This window comes from Artibeus jamaicensis, unplaced genomic scaffold, assembly GCF_021234435.1.
Source record: "Artibeus jamaicensis isolate MK-2021 breed Jamaican fruit bat unplaced genomic scaffold, CSHL_Jam_final contig_525, whole genome shotgun sequence".
Classification (NCBI taxonomy): Eukaryota; Metazoa; Chordata; class Mammalia; order Chiroptera; family Phyllostomidae; genus Artibeus; species Artibeus jamaicensis.
This window is the reverse complement of record NW_026521874.1, coordinates 10,459,219-10,470,174: the sequence shown is the minus strand read 5'-3', so window position 1 is coordinate 10,470,174 and position 10,956 is coordinate 10,459,219.

Here is a 10,956-nt window from a genome sequence, read left to right as displayed (position 1 = left end):
CCTGCGTGTTTGCGGCTCCCACGGTTCACATGGGATCTGAAACTGGAACTGGGAAGGAACGACGTAGGAGAAAAAGCAATGTCAGTGGCAGTGCTCCGGAGGAAAGTTCACCAGCTGCTCCTGAATAATCAGAACTCACCCTGCCTTCTCCCCTGGCTGGTGTGGCTCAGTGGATTGAGTGTGGGCCTGTGAACCAAAGGGTCGCCAGTTGGATTTCCAGTTGGGACACATGCCTGGGTTGCAGGCCAGGCCTCCAGTATGGGGTATGCAGGAGGCAGCCACACATTGGTGTTTCTCTCCCCCTCTTTCTCCCCTTTCCCCACTCTCTAAAAGAAAATAAATAACATCTTTAAAAAAATTTACCCTGCCTTCTTCCTTTTCTGAATTTGCATGGTTGAGCTCTTCCTTTGATGGCACTAAATACCTCCTTTCATGAACTTTCTCGCCTTTTCTCCTTACATGATTTATGCTAGCCATGGGACATTTCTGTTACTTGCAATGAAAATTTTGCAAACCAGACATTGCAGGCAGCCAGGTTTAACCTTGAAAGAGGCATAAGTGACAGCAACTCGTTGGGGAATACTTGTCACTTCCTCTGAGGCATCTATAAAAGCCACCACTGTTGTCAGCAACAGGATAGAACGTGCCACCACAATTTGTATCTTTATTTTATATTTTTTAAAGAAAACTCCCCTGGCTGGTGTAGCTCAGTGGATTGAACACAGGCCTGCGAGCCAGAGGATTGCAGTTTGATTCCCAGTCAGGGCACATGCCTGGGTTGCAGACCAGTTCCCTGCAGGCCAGTTCCCAGCAGGGAACGCACGAAAGGCAACCATACATTGATGTTTCTCTCCCTCTCTCCTTCCCCTATAAAAGATAAATAAAATCTTTAAAAAAATTTTAAAAAAATAGGAAAAAAAAAAAAGAAAACTACCCTAGGTCTGTGTTATAAATAAATAAGTGGTATAGATTTGTGGTGATAGCTATCACTTCAATATCAGAAAGGAAGAAATTGAGTTCATTTCCGCTCTTGGACTGGCCAAGAAAAAAAACTGACCCGTGGAGATTTTATTTCCTCTTCCCTTGAATGTGGTGAAGGAAGATAGGGCGGGGTGGGGGGGGGGTGGGGAGGGCAGCCAGAAGGTCAGAGAGAAGAGACAGTTCAGGTAATCTACAAACTGAGTGATTAGATGGGAATGTAGAAGCATTAGCGATGAGAAGATGCTAGAGATCTTTTCAGGTCCTGATGTCCACCGGACGCCACGATAGGATGACGTCAGACGTGGCTGAGAGTGTTCAGAGATAAACTATACGAGAGGTTTTGGTGAGAAAGGCGTAGAGAAACACGTCCTGACACCTGAGAGGGATGATTCAGTGCAAGGAGAACACGAGAGTGGTTGTGGATCTCCATCTCCGGGGAGTTGAAAATAAAGGGCAAACGGCTCTTATTCATTGGGGATGGACCAGGTGAGGTCACCAGATACTTCCGAGTCCTGTGAATCATCCTTGGGGTTTTTGCTAAGGTTTTGTGCCTCTAATCACTTAAATTGCTTTTTAAAAATTGACTTGAGAGAGAGAGAGAGAGAGAGAGAGAGTCAGAGGGAGATTGATTTGCTGTTCCACCTGTCTGTGAATTCATTGCTTGGCTCTCATCAGTATGTGCCCTGACCAGAGATCTAACCCACAGTCTTGACACATCAGGCTGACCCTCCAACTCACTGAGCTGCCTGGCCAGGCCGAACTGCTTTCAGTATGCCTCATGTCCAGTGCAGTGCCCGCTTTCCTTGAGCTCATGATTTCTCTGTCCCCCCCCCCCCGCCCCCAACTCCCGTAACTGGAGGGAGGGACTGCTGGGAACCCTGATAAGTCAGTTCTGGAAGCACAGCCCACGAGCTCTGGATGCCTGGCACCCTTCAGAAAAACTACTAAAGAGTCACAACATGCTCAGAAGTGTGGCTGCCCTAACAGCCTGTCACCCAAAATGTGCTAATCATGGGGCACAGCAGCAACCAGATTCATGGCCTCCTCTTGTGACATGGAAACGTGACACTTCAGTGGCTGCCAGGTGGCGCTTAAATAAACTGGGACACTTCACCTTGAAAGTTCCGGGAGGTGCTGGGAAGCCGTGCCCTGTAGGTGCCCAAGTACATGATTAACACAGCTGTGGCCTCTGCGACAGCAGAGTGGCCTGGTTCTGGGTCAGACAAAGTCATAGCCTCGTGCCGTGGGGCCCAGGGATTGCAGCTAGTGTGACAGAGGAGCTGGAGTTGAACTTGGACTTACATCTTGTTAATTTCACCTTTTAATAATTGAGATGAGGCTCACATACCATAAAATCAGCTGTTTTAAAATGTAGAATTCCATGGCATCTGATGCATTCACCATGTTCTGCAACTACCAGCACATTTTTATCATGCCAAAAGGGATGACGAACATTGATTTGAGAGAGAGTGTTGACCCCCCACTTCCTTCTCCATCTCCCAGCCCCTGGCAGCCATCAGTCTGTTTGTCTCTGGTTTGCCTGTTCTGGACATTTCCTATGAGTAGAATTGTAGAAAATGTGAGCTTTCGTGTCCGGCTTCTTTTACTTAGAATAATGTCCTTAATTTCCATTTTAAATTTAAAAGCTAATACCTGATTTTGTTATTGGAAAACCTTTAAGTATGTTTGAAATGACCTAGGAATATGAATCTACTTTTTCAACTTGAAGGTTTTGAAATTCAACGACAGAGCCAGGATTTCCAGTTCATGTCGATCATCTCAGTCAAGGTCAGTCAGGCAAGTTAGACTCAAAACAAGGCTTATGTTTGACTGGAGTTTGGATGGGTGATTTCTGAGGACAGTGGGGTACATACGTGTCTCTCAGATTAGTTCTCAGGACCAGTTCTTACGGATGTACCATGCCTGAGTTTTACATGACTTTGGCTGTAAGTAAAAACTAAAAGGTCTGTGTAATGAAAACCCCTTTCTGGTCCCCAAGCACTGTTGTCATGGCACTTTGTCAACACGGTGGGACCCAGTGTGGCTGGGAGGCATTTCCCTCCACTGAACATGACCACTGAATGCCCAACAACTTTGGCACCTTGTACTAGTTGGTACCCAGTAGGAGGAGGCAGCAGGGACTGGTAGGAGAGGTGCTCCCAGTGATAAAAGGTGGAGGTGTCTCTGGGATAAAGTGGGAGTCAACGGAGATAGTCTTAAACATAAGAAATAGCAGCATGCCTACTTAATGTAGGGAGTGTCCAGAGCGGGAGAAAAAGGGGGGAAGTCCACAAACATGATAGCCGACAAAGGATTTGCTTCTGAGCATGTGTGACTCCCTCTTGGGCACTCCCAGAAATTCTGGCAGGGAGTCAACTGTGCAGGAGCCTGGAATTCCACAATAAATAGCAGATGAGGGCGTGGTGAGCCGTCTTGGGTTGGGTTCCCCAAGAAGCACGTACTGAGATAAGGATTCGAGGGCAGGTGGTTTATTTGGGAGATGATCCCAGGAAACAACAGCGAGCAGGGAGGAGAAGGGAGATGCAGGGAGGAATATAGCCAATGAAGGGTGTGTGCCAAGCAAGTTCCTACTACGGGCAACTGGAGCCCAGTGCCCAGGGGGAGCTCCGGGAGAGTGCAGACAGCATGGCTCACGAATCGCAGTGGAAGCAGAGGAAGCTGAGCTACCCATCTACCAACTCCCATCCATCACTGGATGGGGCTGCTTCTAGGATATGAACTCTGGCATTTCTGGGCTGTCCTGCTTGCTGGTCAGGTGTGATTTCACAGCCAGAACAAAGCCCTCGTTCAGAATCATGGGTGTAGCAACGAGCATCCTTTGGTGTATAGAAGTGGGTGTTAAGGGGGTCTGGGCAGGGCCTCAGCAGCATCTACACCAGTGACCGCACCCGGCTATGGGTCTAGAGGAATTTATCATGTTTATCTCTGTATTGCTCTCATTTCTGGCTCCATTTCAGTCCTAACTCTTGTTTTTTTTTCTTCTTCTTCTTCTTTCTCTCCTACTTATTTTTATTTTTAAAAAAGATTTTATTCATTTAACTTTTAGAGAGAGAGGAAAGGAGGGAGAATGAGAGGGAGAGAAATGTTAGCGTGTGAGAGAAACATCTGTTGGTTGCCTCTCACACGCCCCGAACTGGGGATCTGGCCCACAATGCAGTCATGTGCTCTGACTGGGAATCGAACCAGTGGCCTTTTGGTTCACAGGCCAGCGCTCAATTCACTGAGCCACACCAGCAAGGGCTTTCCTACTTATAATAATGCTCCCTGGCTATGTTTTATGTAACTTTGTAAGTTGCAGTAAATTTTGGGGGCAGGGGAGCAGGGTATAAATAAATACTAGTGAGGTTCAACATTTCCCCTTTATTTATTGATCATTTTTCCTCCTCTGCAAACTTGGAAAATGCTCTGTTCACTTGTGCCTCGTACTATGCTGGGCACATTGAAAGCATTTGGTTATTGTTCTGCAGAATGACACACAGCACAAAGATACACAGACTGTTTAAAAACCGACTCCGTGACCGGATGTAGACACAGGACTGTGTGGCCCCTTCCTTGAACCCAGTGCTTAGAAAACTGCCTGCCACATAGTAATTGCCCTGTAAATATTTGTTAAATGAGTAAGACTTATGGGACCCCTATACAGTATGGCTTCCCATAGACCACCAGTTAGAAATCCACCCGCATACTGGACTTGCGTGTTTCATAAGGCCAAGGTCGCCCCTGCGGTTACTATCATGTGGATGTACTTGTTTTCATGAGCACAAGCTGGGAGGCAGGGACTAAAGATAGGCCCAGAGATGGTGTTTTAAAATGCGGACTCAGCAGGCTCCGTGCATCTAAGGACACTCAATGGTAATTCAAATACGTCCCGTTTATGAGCCTAATCTTGGCTTGTGGGTGTCCTGGCAAATCGTTCCCAATAACACCCCTATAGAGAAAAGAATTACCAGCAATGTTGGCAACAGGGCTACCCGGGAGTCTCAGATACTGGAAACCGAGTGACTATTTTATGTCCCATGCATCAGAAAGAAATTGTTTCAGTGGTGGATCACAGACATGCAGGTATCTGGGGATTTGTGCTATAATATTTTTCTCTGAAGAGGCAAGCGCAGTAGTTTTATTTAATGAAACACTAACTAGAAACTACAAAGTCTAGCCTTTGAAAGACCCACTCTTGATGTTCCACAGACAGCATCCCCTGTAAGTGGGTTACTTCGAGGAAGCTGCATTTTCACGTAGATCTTAGCAAAGGAGGAGGGAGGTGGTGTGGCAGTTCTGTTATTTATGTTTTTAAATTAAGGTGCACTTACATAATGCAAAATCCATCTGCTTCAAGTGAACAGTCCAGTGGGTTTCAGCATAGTCCCTGTGTTATGCAACCTTCGCCACTGTTCAATTCCAGAGCTGCTCTGTCACTCCCGAAAGAAGCCGTGCCCTCATTAGCAGTCACTCCCCATTATCCCCTCTTCCCAGCTCCTGACAACCGCTAATCCACTTTCTGTCTCACACAGACTCGCCTATTCTGGGTGTTTCACATAAATGGAGTCTAATCACACGTGTGACATTTCCTGTCTGGCTTCTTTCACTTACCATGATGATTTCAAGCTTCATTCACGGTTTAAGCCTGTACCAGTGCCTCCTTTCTTATGGCTGAGGAACATTCCGTCAGTGGAGGGATATAGTACATTTTGTTTAGCCACCCGTCTGTGGACAGGCCTTTGGTGGGTCTTCACTTTTTTGGCTGCTATGAATAATGTTGCATGAACATTGTCATACAAGTGTCTGTTTGAGTCCTTGCTTTCAATTCCTTTGGGCATATGACCTAGGAGTAGAATCCCTGAGAAGGTCACATGGAAACAGTGTGTTTATTTTGAGGAATTGCTTGTTTTCCAAAGCGGTCTCATGATGTTATATTTCCACCATCAATGTGTGATAGCGCGGTTTCTCCACACCCTCTAACATTTGCTCTTGTGAGTGTTATGTGCGTTTACATTCTAGCCACCCTAATGGGTGTGGAGTGGCATCTCATGGGGTACTTCTGTTCATTTTTTTTTTTCTGGAAAGATTTACTTTGCCCCTGTCCTGTCTGAGCCCAGATGCACCTGTCTTGGAGCATCCATCCACTGTTTCTGTCCTCCCCACCCCCATCTTTTCTCTTTCACGTGAATTTTTGTTTCCTTTGGATTTTAGAAGAGTGTTAGGTTTACAGAAAATTGAGCAGATAGTACCGAGAGTTGTTATACACCCCTTTTCTCTCCCGCTCACGTTCCCCTCTTAGTAACTTCACACATCCGTGCGGTATATTGGTTACAGTTGATGAACCAATTTTGATACATTACTATTAACTAAAGTCTCCCTAGTTTACGTTAGAGTTTGCTCTTTGCGCTGTACGTACGGTCGTACGGGCTTTGACACACATGTAATGTCCTATAAACACCGTTATAGTACCGCACAGAATCGTGTCCTCGCCCTGAAGGTCCCCTGCGCTCTGTGTGTGCACTCTGGCCTCCCTACTGCCGACAACCATGGAACTCTGACCGTGTCTTTTTTCCTAAAATACTTTTCACTGCAGTGTTGCCCTTTCCAGAATGTCATCAAGCTGGAATCAAACAGTAGGTAGCCTTTTCAGAATGGCTTCTTTCACTTATTTCTTCACCTTTGGAAGGGACATCTTGGTTTCTTTCTGTTTGGGGAAATTATGAATAAAGCTGCTATGGACACGGGGTGACTGAGGGATGACATGGAGGGGCCAACGCCAATGACAGATTTTCTTTGCTTCCGTCCCCCAGAGAAGAGGGCAGGGCCGTGGGGCGGAGGGGGTGGGCATCAGGGTCTGGTCAGGGGGCAGAAGCAGGGAGGAGGGGGAAGAGAGCCCACGCCAGAGCCTTCACTGGGGTTTCCCCAGGAAAGGCGAGGCAGGACAGGGTACAGACAGTGTAGGATTGGTGAATTTGAATCCCAGTGGGCCTTGGCTGGTGCGGCTCAGTGGATTGAGCACGGGCCTGTGAACCAAAGGATCGTGGTTCGATTCCCAGTCTGGGCACATGCTTGGGTTGCAGGCCAGTTCCCAGCAGGGGATGCACCGGAGGCAACCACGCATTGATATTTGTCTCCCTCTCTCCTTCCCTTCCCCTCCAAAGATAAATAAATAAATAAAATCTTTAAAAAAAGAATCCCCGTGGGTTCGGGGTCACAGGAGCTGTCTCAGTTGTCTGGTACCCGATTCTGGAAAGACTCAGGGCAGGGGGAAATACCAGCTCAGTATGACAGTTGGGCCAGCAGGTAGGTGGCTGCATGTCACACGCCACTGGATCGGGCGGTCTGCTCATGGCTAGGCATGTTCCAGGCAGGGCGTCTGCCAGCCCTAGGAGTTATCTAGTCCCTGTAGGGACAGTCTCCCTGTCTGCAAGGTCCCCCAACATGTCAAGACATCATCGGATACAGGAAAAAACGTCAAAATGATTACTACACTGAGTTTCTCTAGAGGGATGGTTTGGGACACAGCGCGCTCATTAGAGAACCAGCCTCTCTGGCAGGAAAGGCAAAGTCGAGTTGCGATACAGGTTGGACACGCGCTTGGCCAACCCAGAGGCAAGCTCTGGAGTGCGGACTCCCCTTCCAAGTGTCTCGGATCAGGTGGCAATGGCCGGCCCCCTACCGCCCTGCCTTGCTCCGGTAGCAGCTCGGGAAGGGCATGACTTTGAGCCAGGGCCATCTGCTCACCACACTCCCTGCGTCTGGACAGCAAGTCCTTCCTCGAAGGGGCATGCAGGCGACCCACCCCTGTGACCCCCTTAGGGATCACATTCCAGCCACCCACAGCAGCAGTCGGCTTGGCTACACCGACCCGCTGCCTTTTTTTCCTTGTCTCAGTTCCCCACCCCCTACGGGTGCTTCCTTCACCTCCCAAGTCGACTCGAACCCAAATCCTCGTCTCAGGGTCTGCTTCTAGGGGACCCAACATAAAGATATAAACCAACGTGCCTCCAGACTGATGTTCCCCGGGGCAGACGTGGTGGTTTCCAGTGGGGTAAATTTCGCTTTCTTGAGTTACGAATACCGAAGGTGATTCAAGTGTTGGTTTGCTCAGCATAGTTTTTGTTTAATTTGTTGTCCTGATACTCCATTCCCTCAATGCCCCCCTTTCCCTTAAAAGTATAAGTACCTTGGTTTGGGTGATATATTTTATGATTATCCTACCGCCCTTGGAAGTGAGTGGCCCCTAATAAGGTGGATGGACAGGGAGAAGTGGTTGGTTTGGATGTCGAATGCCATCAGCTCATTGTTTGGGTGGATCATCAGACTGTGGAGCTGGAAGCAGCTGGGGGCCTGGCTGGTCCAGTGACTCTCCACCTCTTTTCTGCCGTGATGCACAGGGTTGAGCATCCACAGGCCGAACGTGCCCGTGGAATCCCCAATGTGCCAGCTGTAACTCCGCTCCTCTTTCTGCCACCCGGGAAAGTGTGCCGAATGCTGGCAAGAATTAGGTTGTTATAAGGATAATGTGTTATTTAAAAAAAGATGAATCATTCTCCAGCTCCGGTACTCTAACCATTAGCATCCAATCACTCATGACACACGTCACGACTGATTGAGTTTGAGAACTGCTGATCTTGTTCCAAACCCCTGGGTGACACAAAAAAAGTCATTTAGGGGCTCTGGCTGGGTGGCTCAGTTGGTTAGAACACCATCCCCATGTGCCAAGGTTGTGGGTTTGACCCCTGATTAGGGCACACACAAGAATCAACCAATGAATGCATCAATAAGTGGCACAACAAATTTTTCTCTCCCGAATCAAGAAATTAAAAAAAAAATTAAAAGAAAATGTCATTTAGCCACATGGCATCTCCATTGGAAGCGTAAAACCTTTGAATGAATGGGCGCCATTGTGGGAATTTATCTGTATACAGCAAAAGGCAACCCTGTCTGCTGAGAGTTTTTTTTTTTTTTTTTAAGATTTTATTTATTTATTTTTTAGAGAGGGGAAGGGAGGGAGAGAAACATCAAATGTGTGGTTGCTTCTTGTACGCCCCTTACTGGGGAACTGGACTCAACCCAGGAATGTGCCCTAGATTGGGAATTGATCTGGCGACCCTTTGGTTTGCAGGCTGGTGCTCAATCCACTGAGCCACACCGTCAGGGCATCTGCTGAGAGTTTTTAAGAGCTGTGCCAGGATTTACCAGATGGGCCCGTCGGTGAATTTGCTCCCATCTGGTTTGTACAGGGATGCTTTGCTCAGGATATGTATGAGTCAAAATGTTACCAGTGCTCCTGGTCATCGAGTGAATTCTCTTTACATCTTTGCTAATGTGTATCAGTCAAGACCCGAATGCTGTAAGAGACAAAAATTCAACATGAATCAAGTTGAATAAATTGGTTCACGTGACAAAACCATGGGAATGTCCGGACTGGAGCTGGCCACCGGGTTGGCCGAGTTCAGAACTGAAGACTCAAACATTGCAGGGATTCTCTGTGGCTCTCACCCATGCTGTTCTGAATATTGGCTTCTTCTTCTCCGAACAACTTACTCACTAGGTGGGGGTATGGGTATTGGCTGGTGGGCTCTCATCTTTACAGCTTTGTGACCAGAGAGTACAGGCACCTTCTTCTTCTACTCTGCCCCCTCCTATCAGTTAGAAGAACCCCAGAGAAGTACTTTGACTGGCTCACCCACGGACCAACCCCAGGCCCTAACGTAGAGACTAAACCAGTTAAACCAGATGCCCATACTGCAGATCGATTACCCCGGGGGCTTCTCAAGTACACGGTTGCTTCAGGGATAACTGGGACCTGGAGGCTACTGGATCTCTCTTTCATGCAGGGAAAATAAAATCTTATATGTTGTCAAGCCCTTATTCCCAATGAAGCGCTTACATGTTCTGGGCTATAAATAATGAAACCTTTCCCTTTCCTTCCAAATGCAAATATTTTGAATATTTTAATGACTGCTTTCCAAAGCCTACTTTCAAAATCACTCTTCAAAAAGCGTGTGCCAATGTGCACTCCCACAAACAGATGGTGGTGGGCATTCCTGGATTGTAAACCGTCATTGATCTGGTACCCGTGGCTCTCAGTCGAGGGTGACTTCGCCTTCCCGGAGGATAATAGCAGTGCCTGGAGACATTTTTAATTGTCACATCTGAGACAATGCTATTAGCTTCCACTGAATAGGACAGGATGCTGTGAGACGTCTTACAATGGGATAGCAGGTCCCCACGACAAAGAATTACTTGGCTCCAAACCTCAATAGTGCTGAGGTTGAGGATCCCCGATCTATACAGATGCAGTCTTTATTTTTGAATATAAAATAGGCTTCACATGAAGACTTGCCTAGACAGGAAAACTTTGGCAGCGGGTCTTGGTGTATGCAGGCACTCGAAGTCCTGTTTCTCAGTTCGGGAGGAGGGCAACAAATACGGCAGGTAAAAGTTGTTAAGGTGACCCGCCAAACTGCTCAGAACGCTCGTCCTTCCAAGCTCTGCTGGGTTCTGTGTTTTAAGGGTAGAACTTAAAGCACTTTAGCAAAAGCCAAGTAGCTCCAATTACAATTGAACATGAGAATTGCCAATGTTTGGTTTATTTCTATTCTGACCCTTAGAAAATAACAGTCATTTATTGTCATTCAGGAAACATAATGCATGACAAAACAGAATGTAAGAAAACCCCACAAACAAAGTGTGGCCTCCGAAAATTGTACAACAGAAAATAATTGATCTTTAACTTTTCGCTTCCTTATTTTGCATCTTTCTCCACGCCACTCAAGGTCCCTCTCCACCCATCAGCCCGAACAGATGGCACCAACTGCCTCCTCTTTTCAGAAGCAGTAGAAATGAGCCAATAAAGGGCAGGGAGTCTGCCATCAATCAGTCCACGTTCAAATCCTGACTCGACCGATTATTATTGGTGCAAATCCAGGCAGATCACTTGACCAAACTCCGTTTCCGCATTTGTGA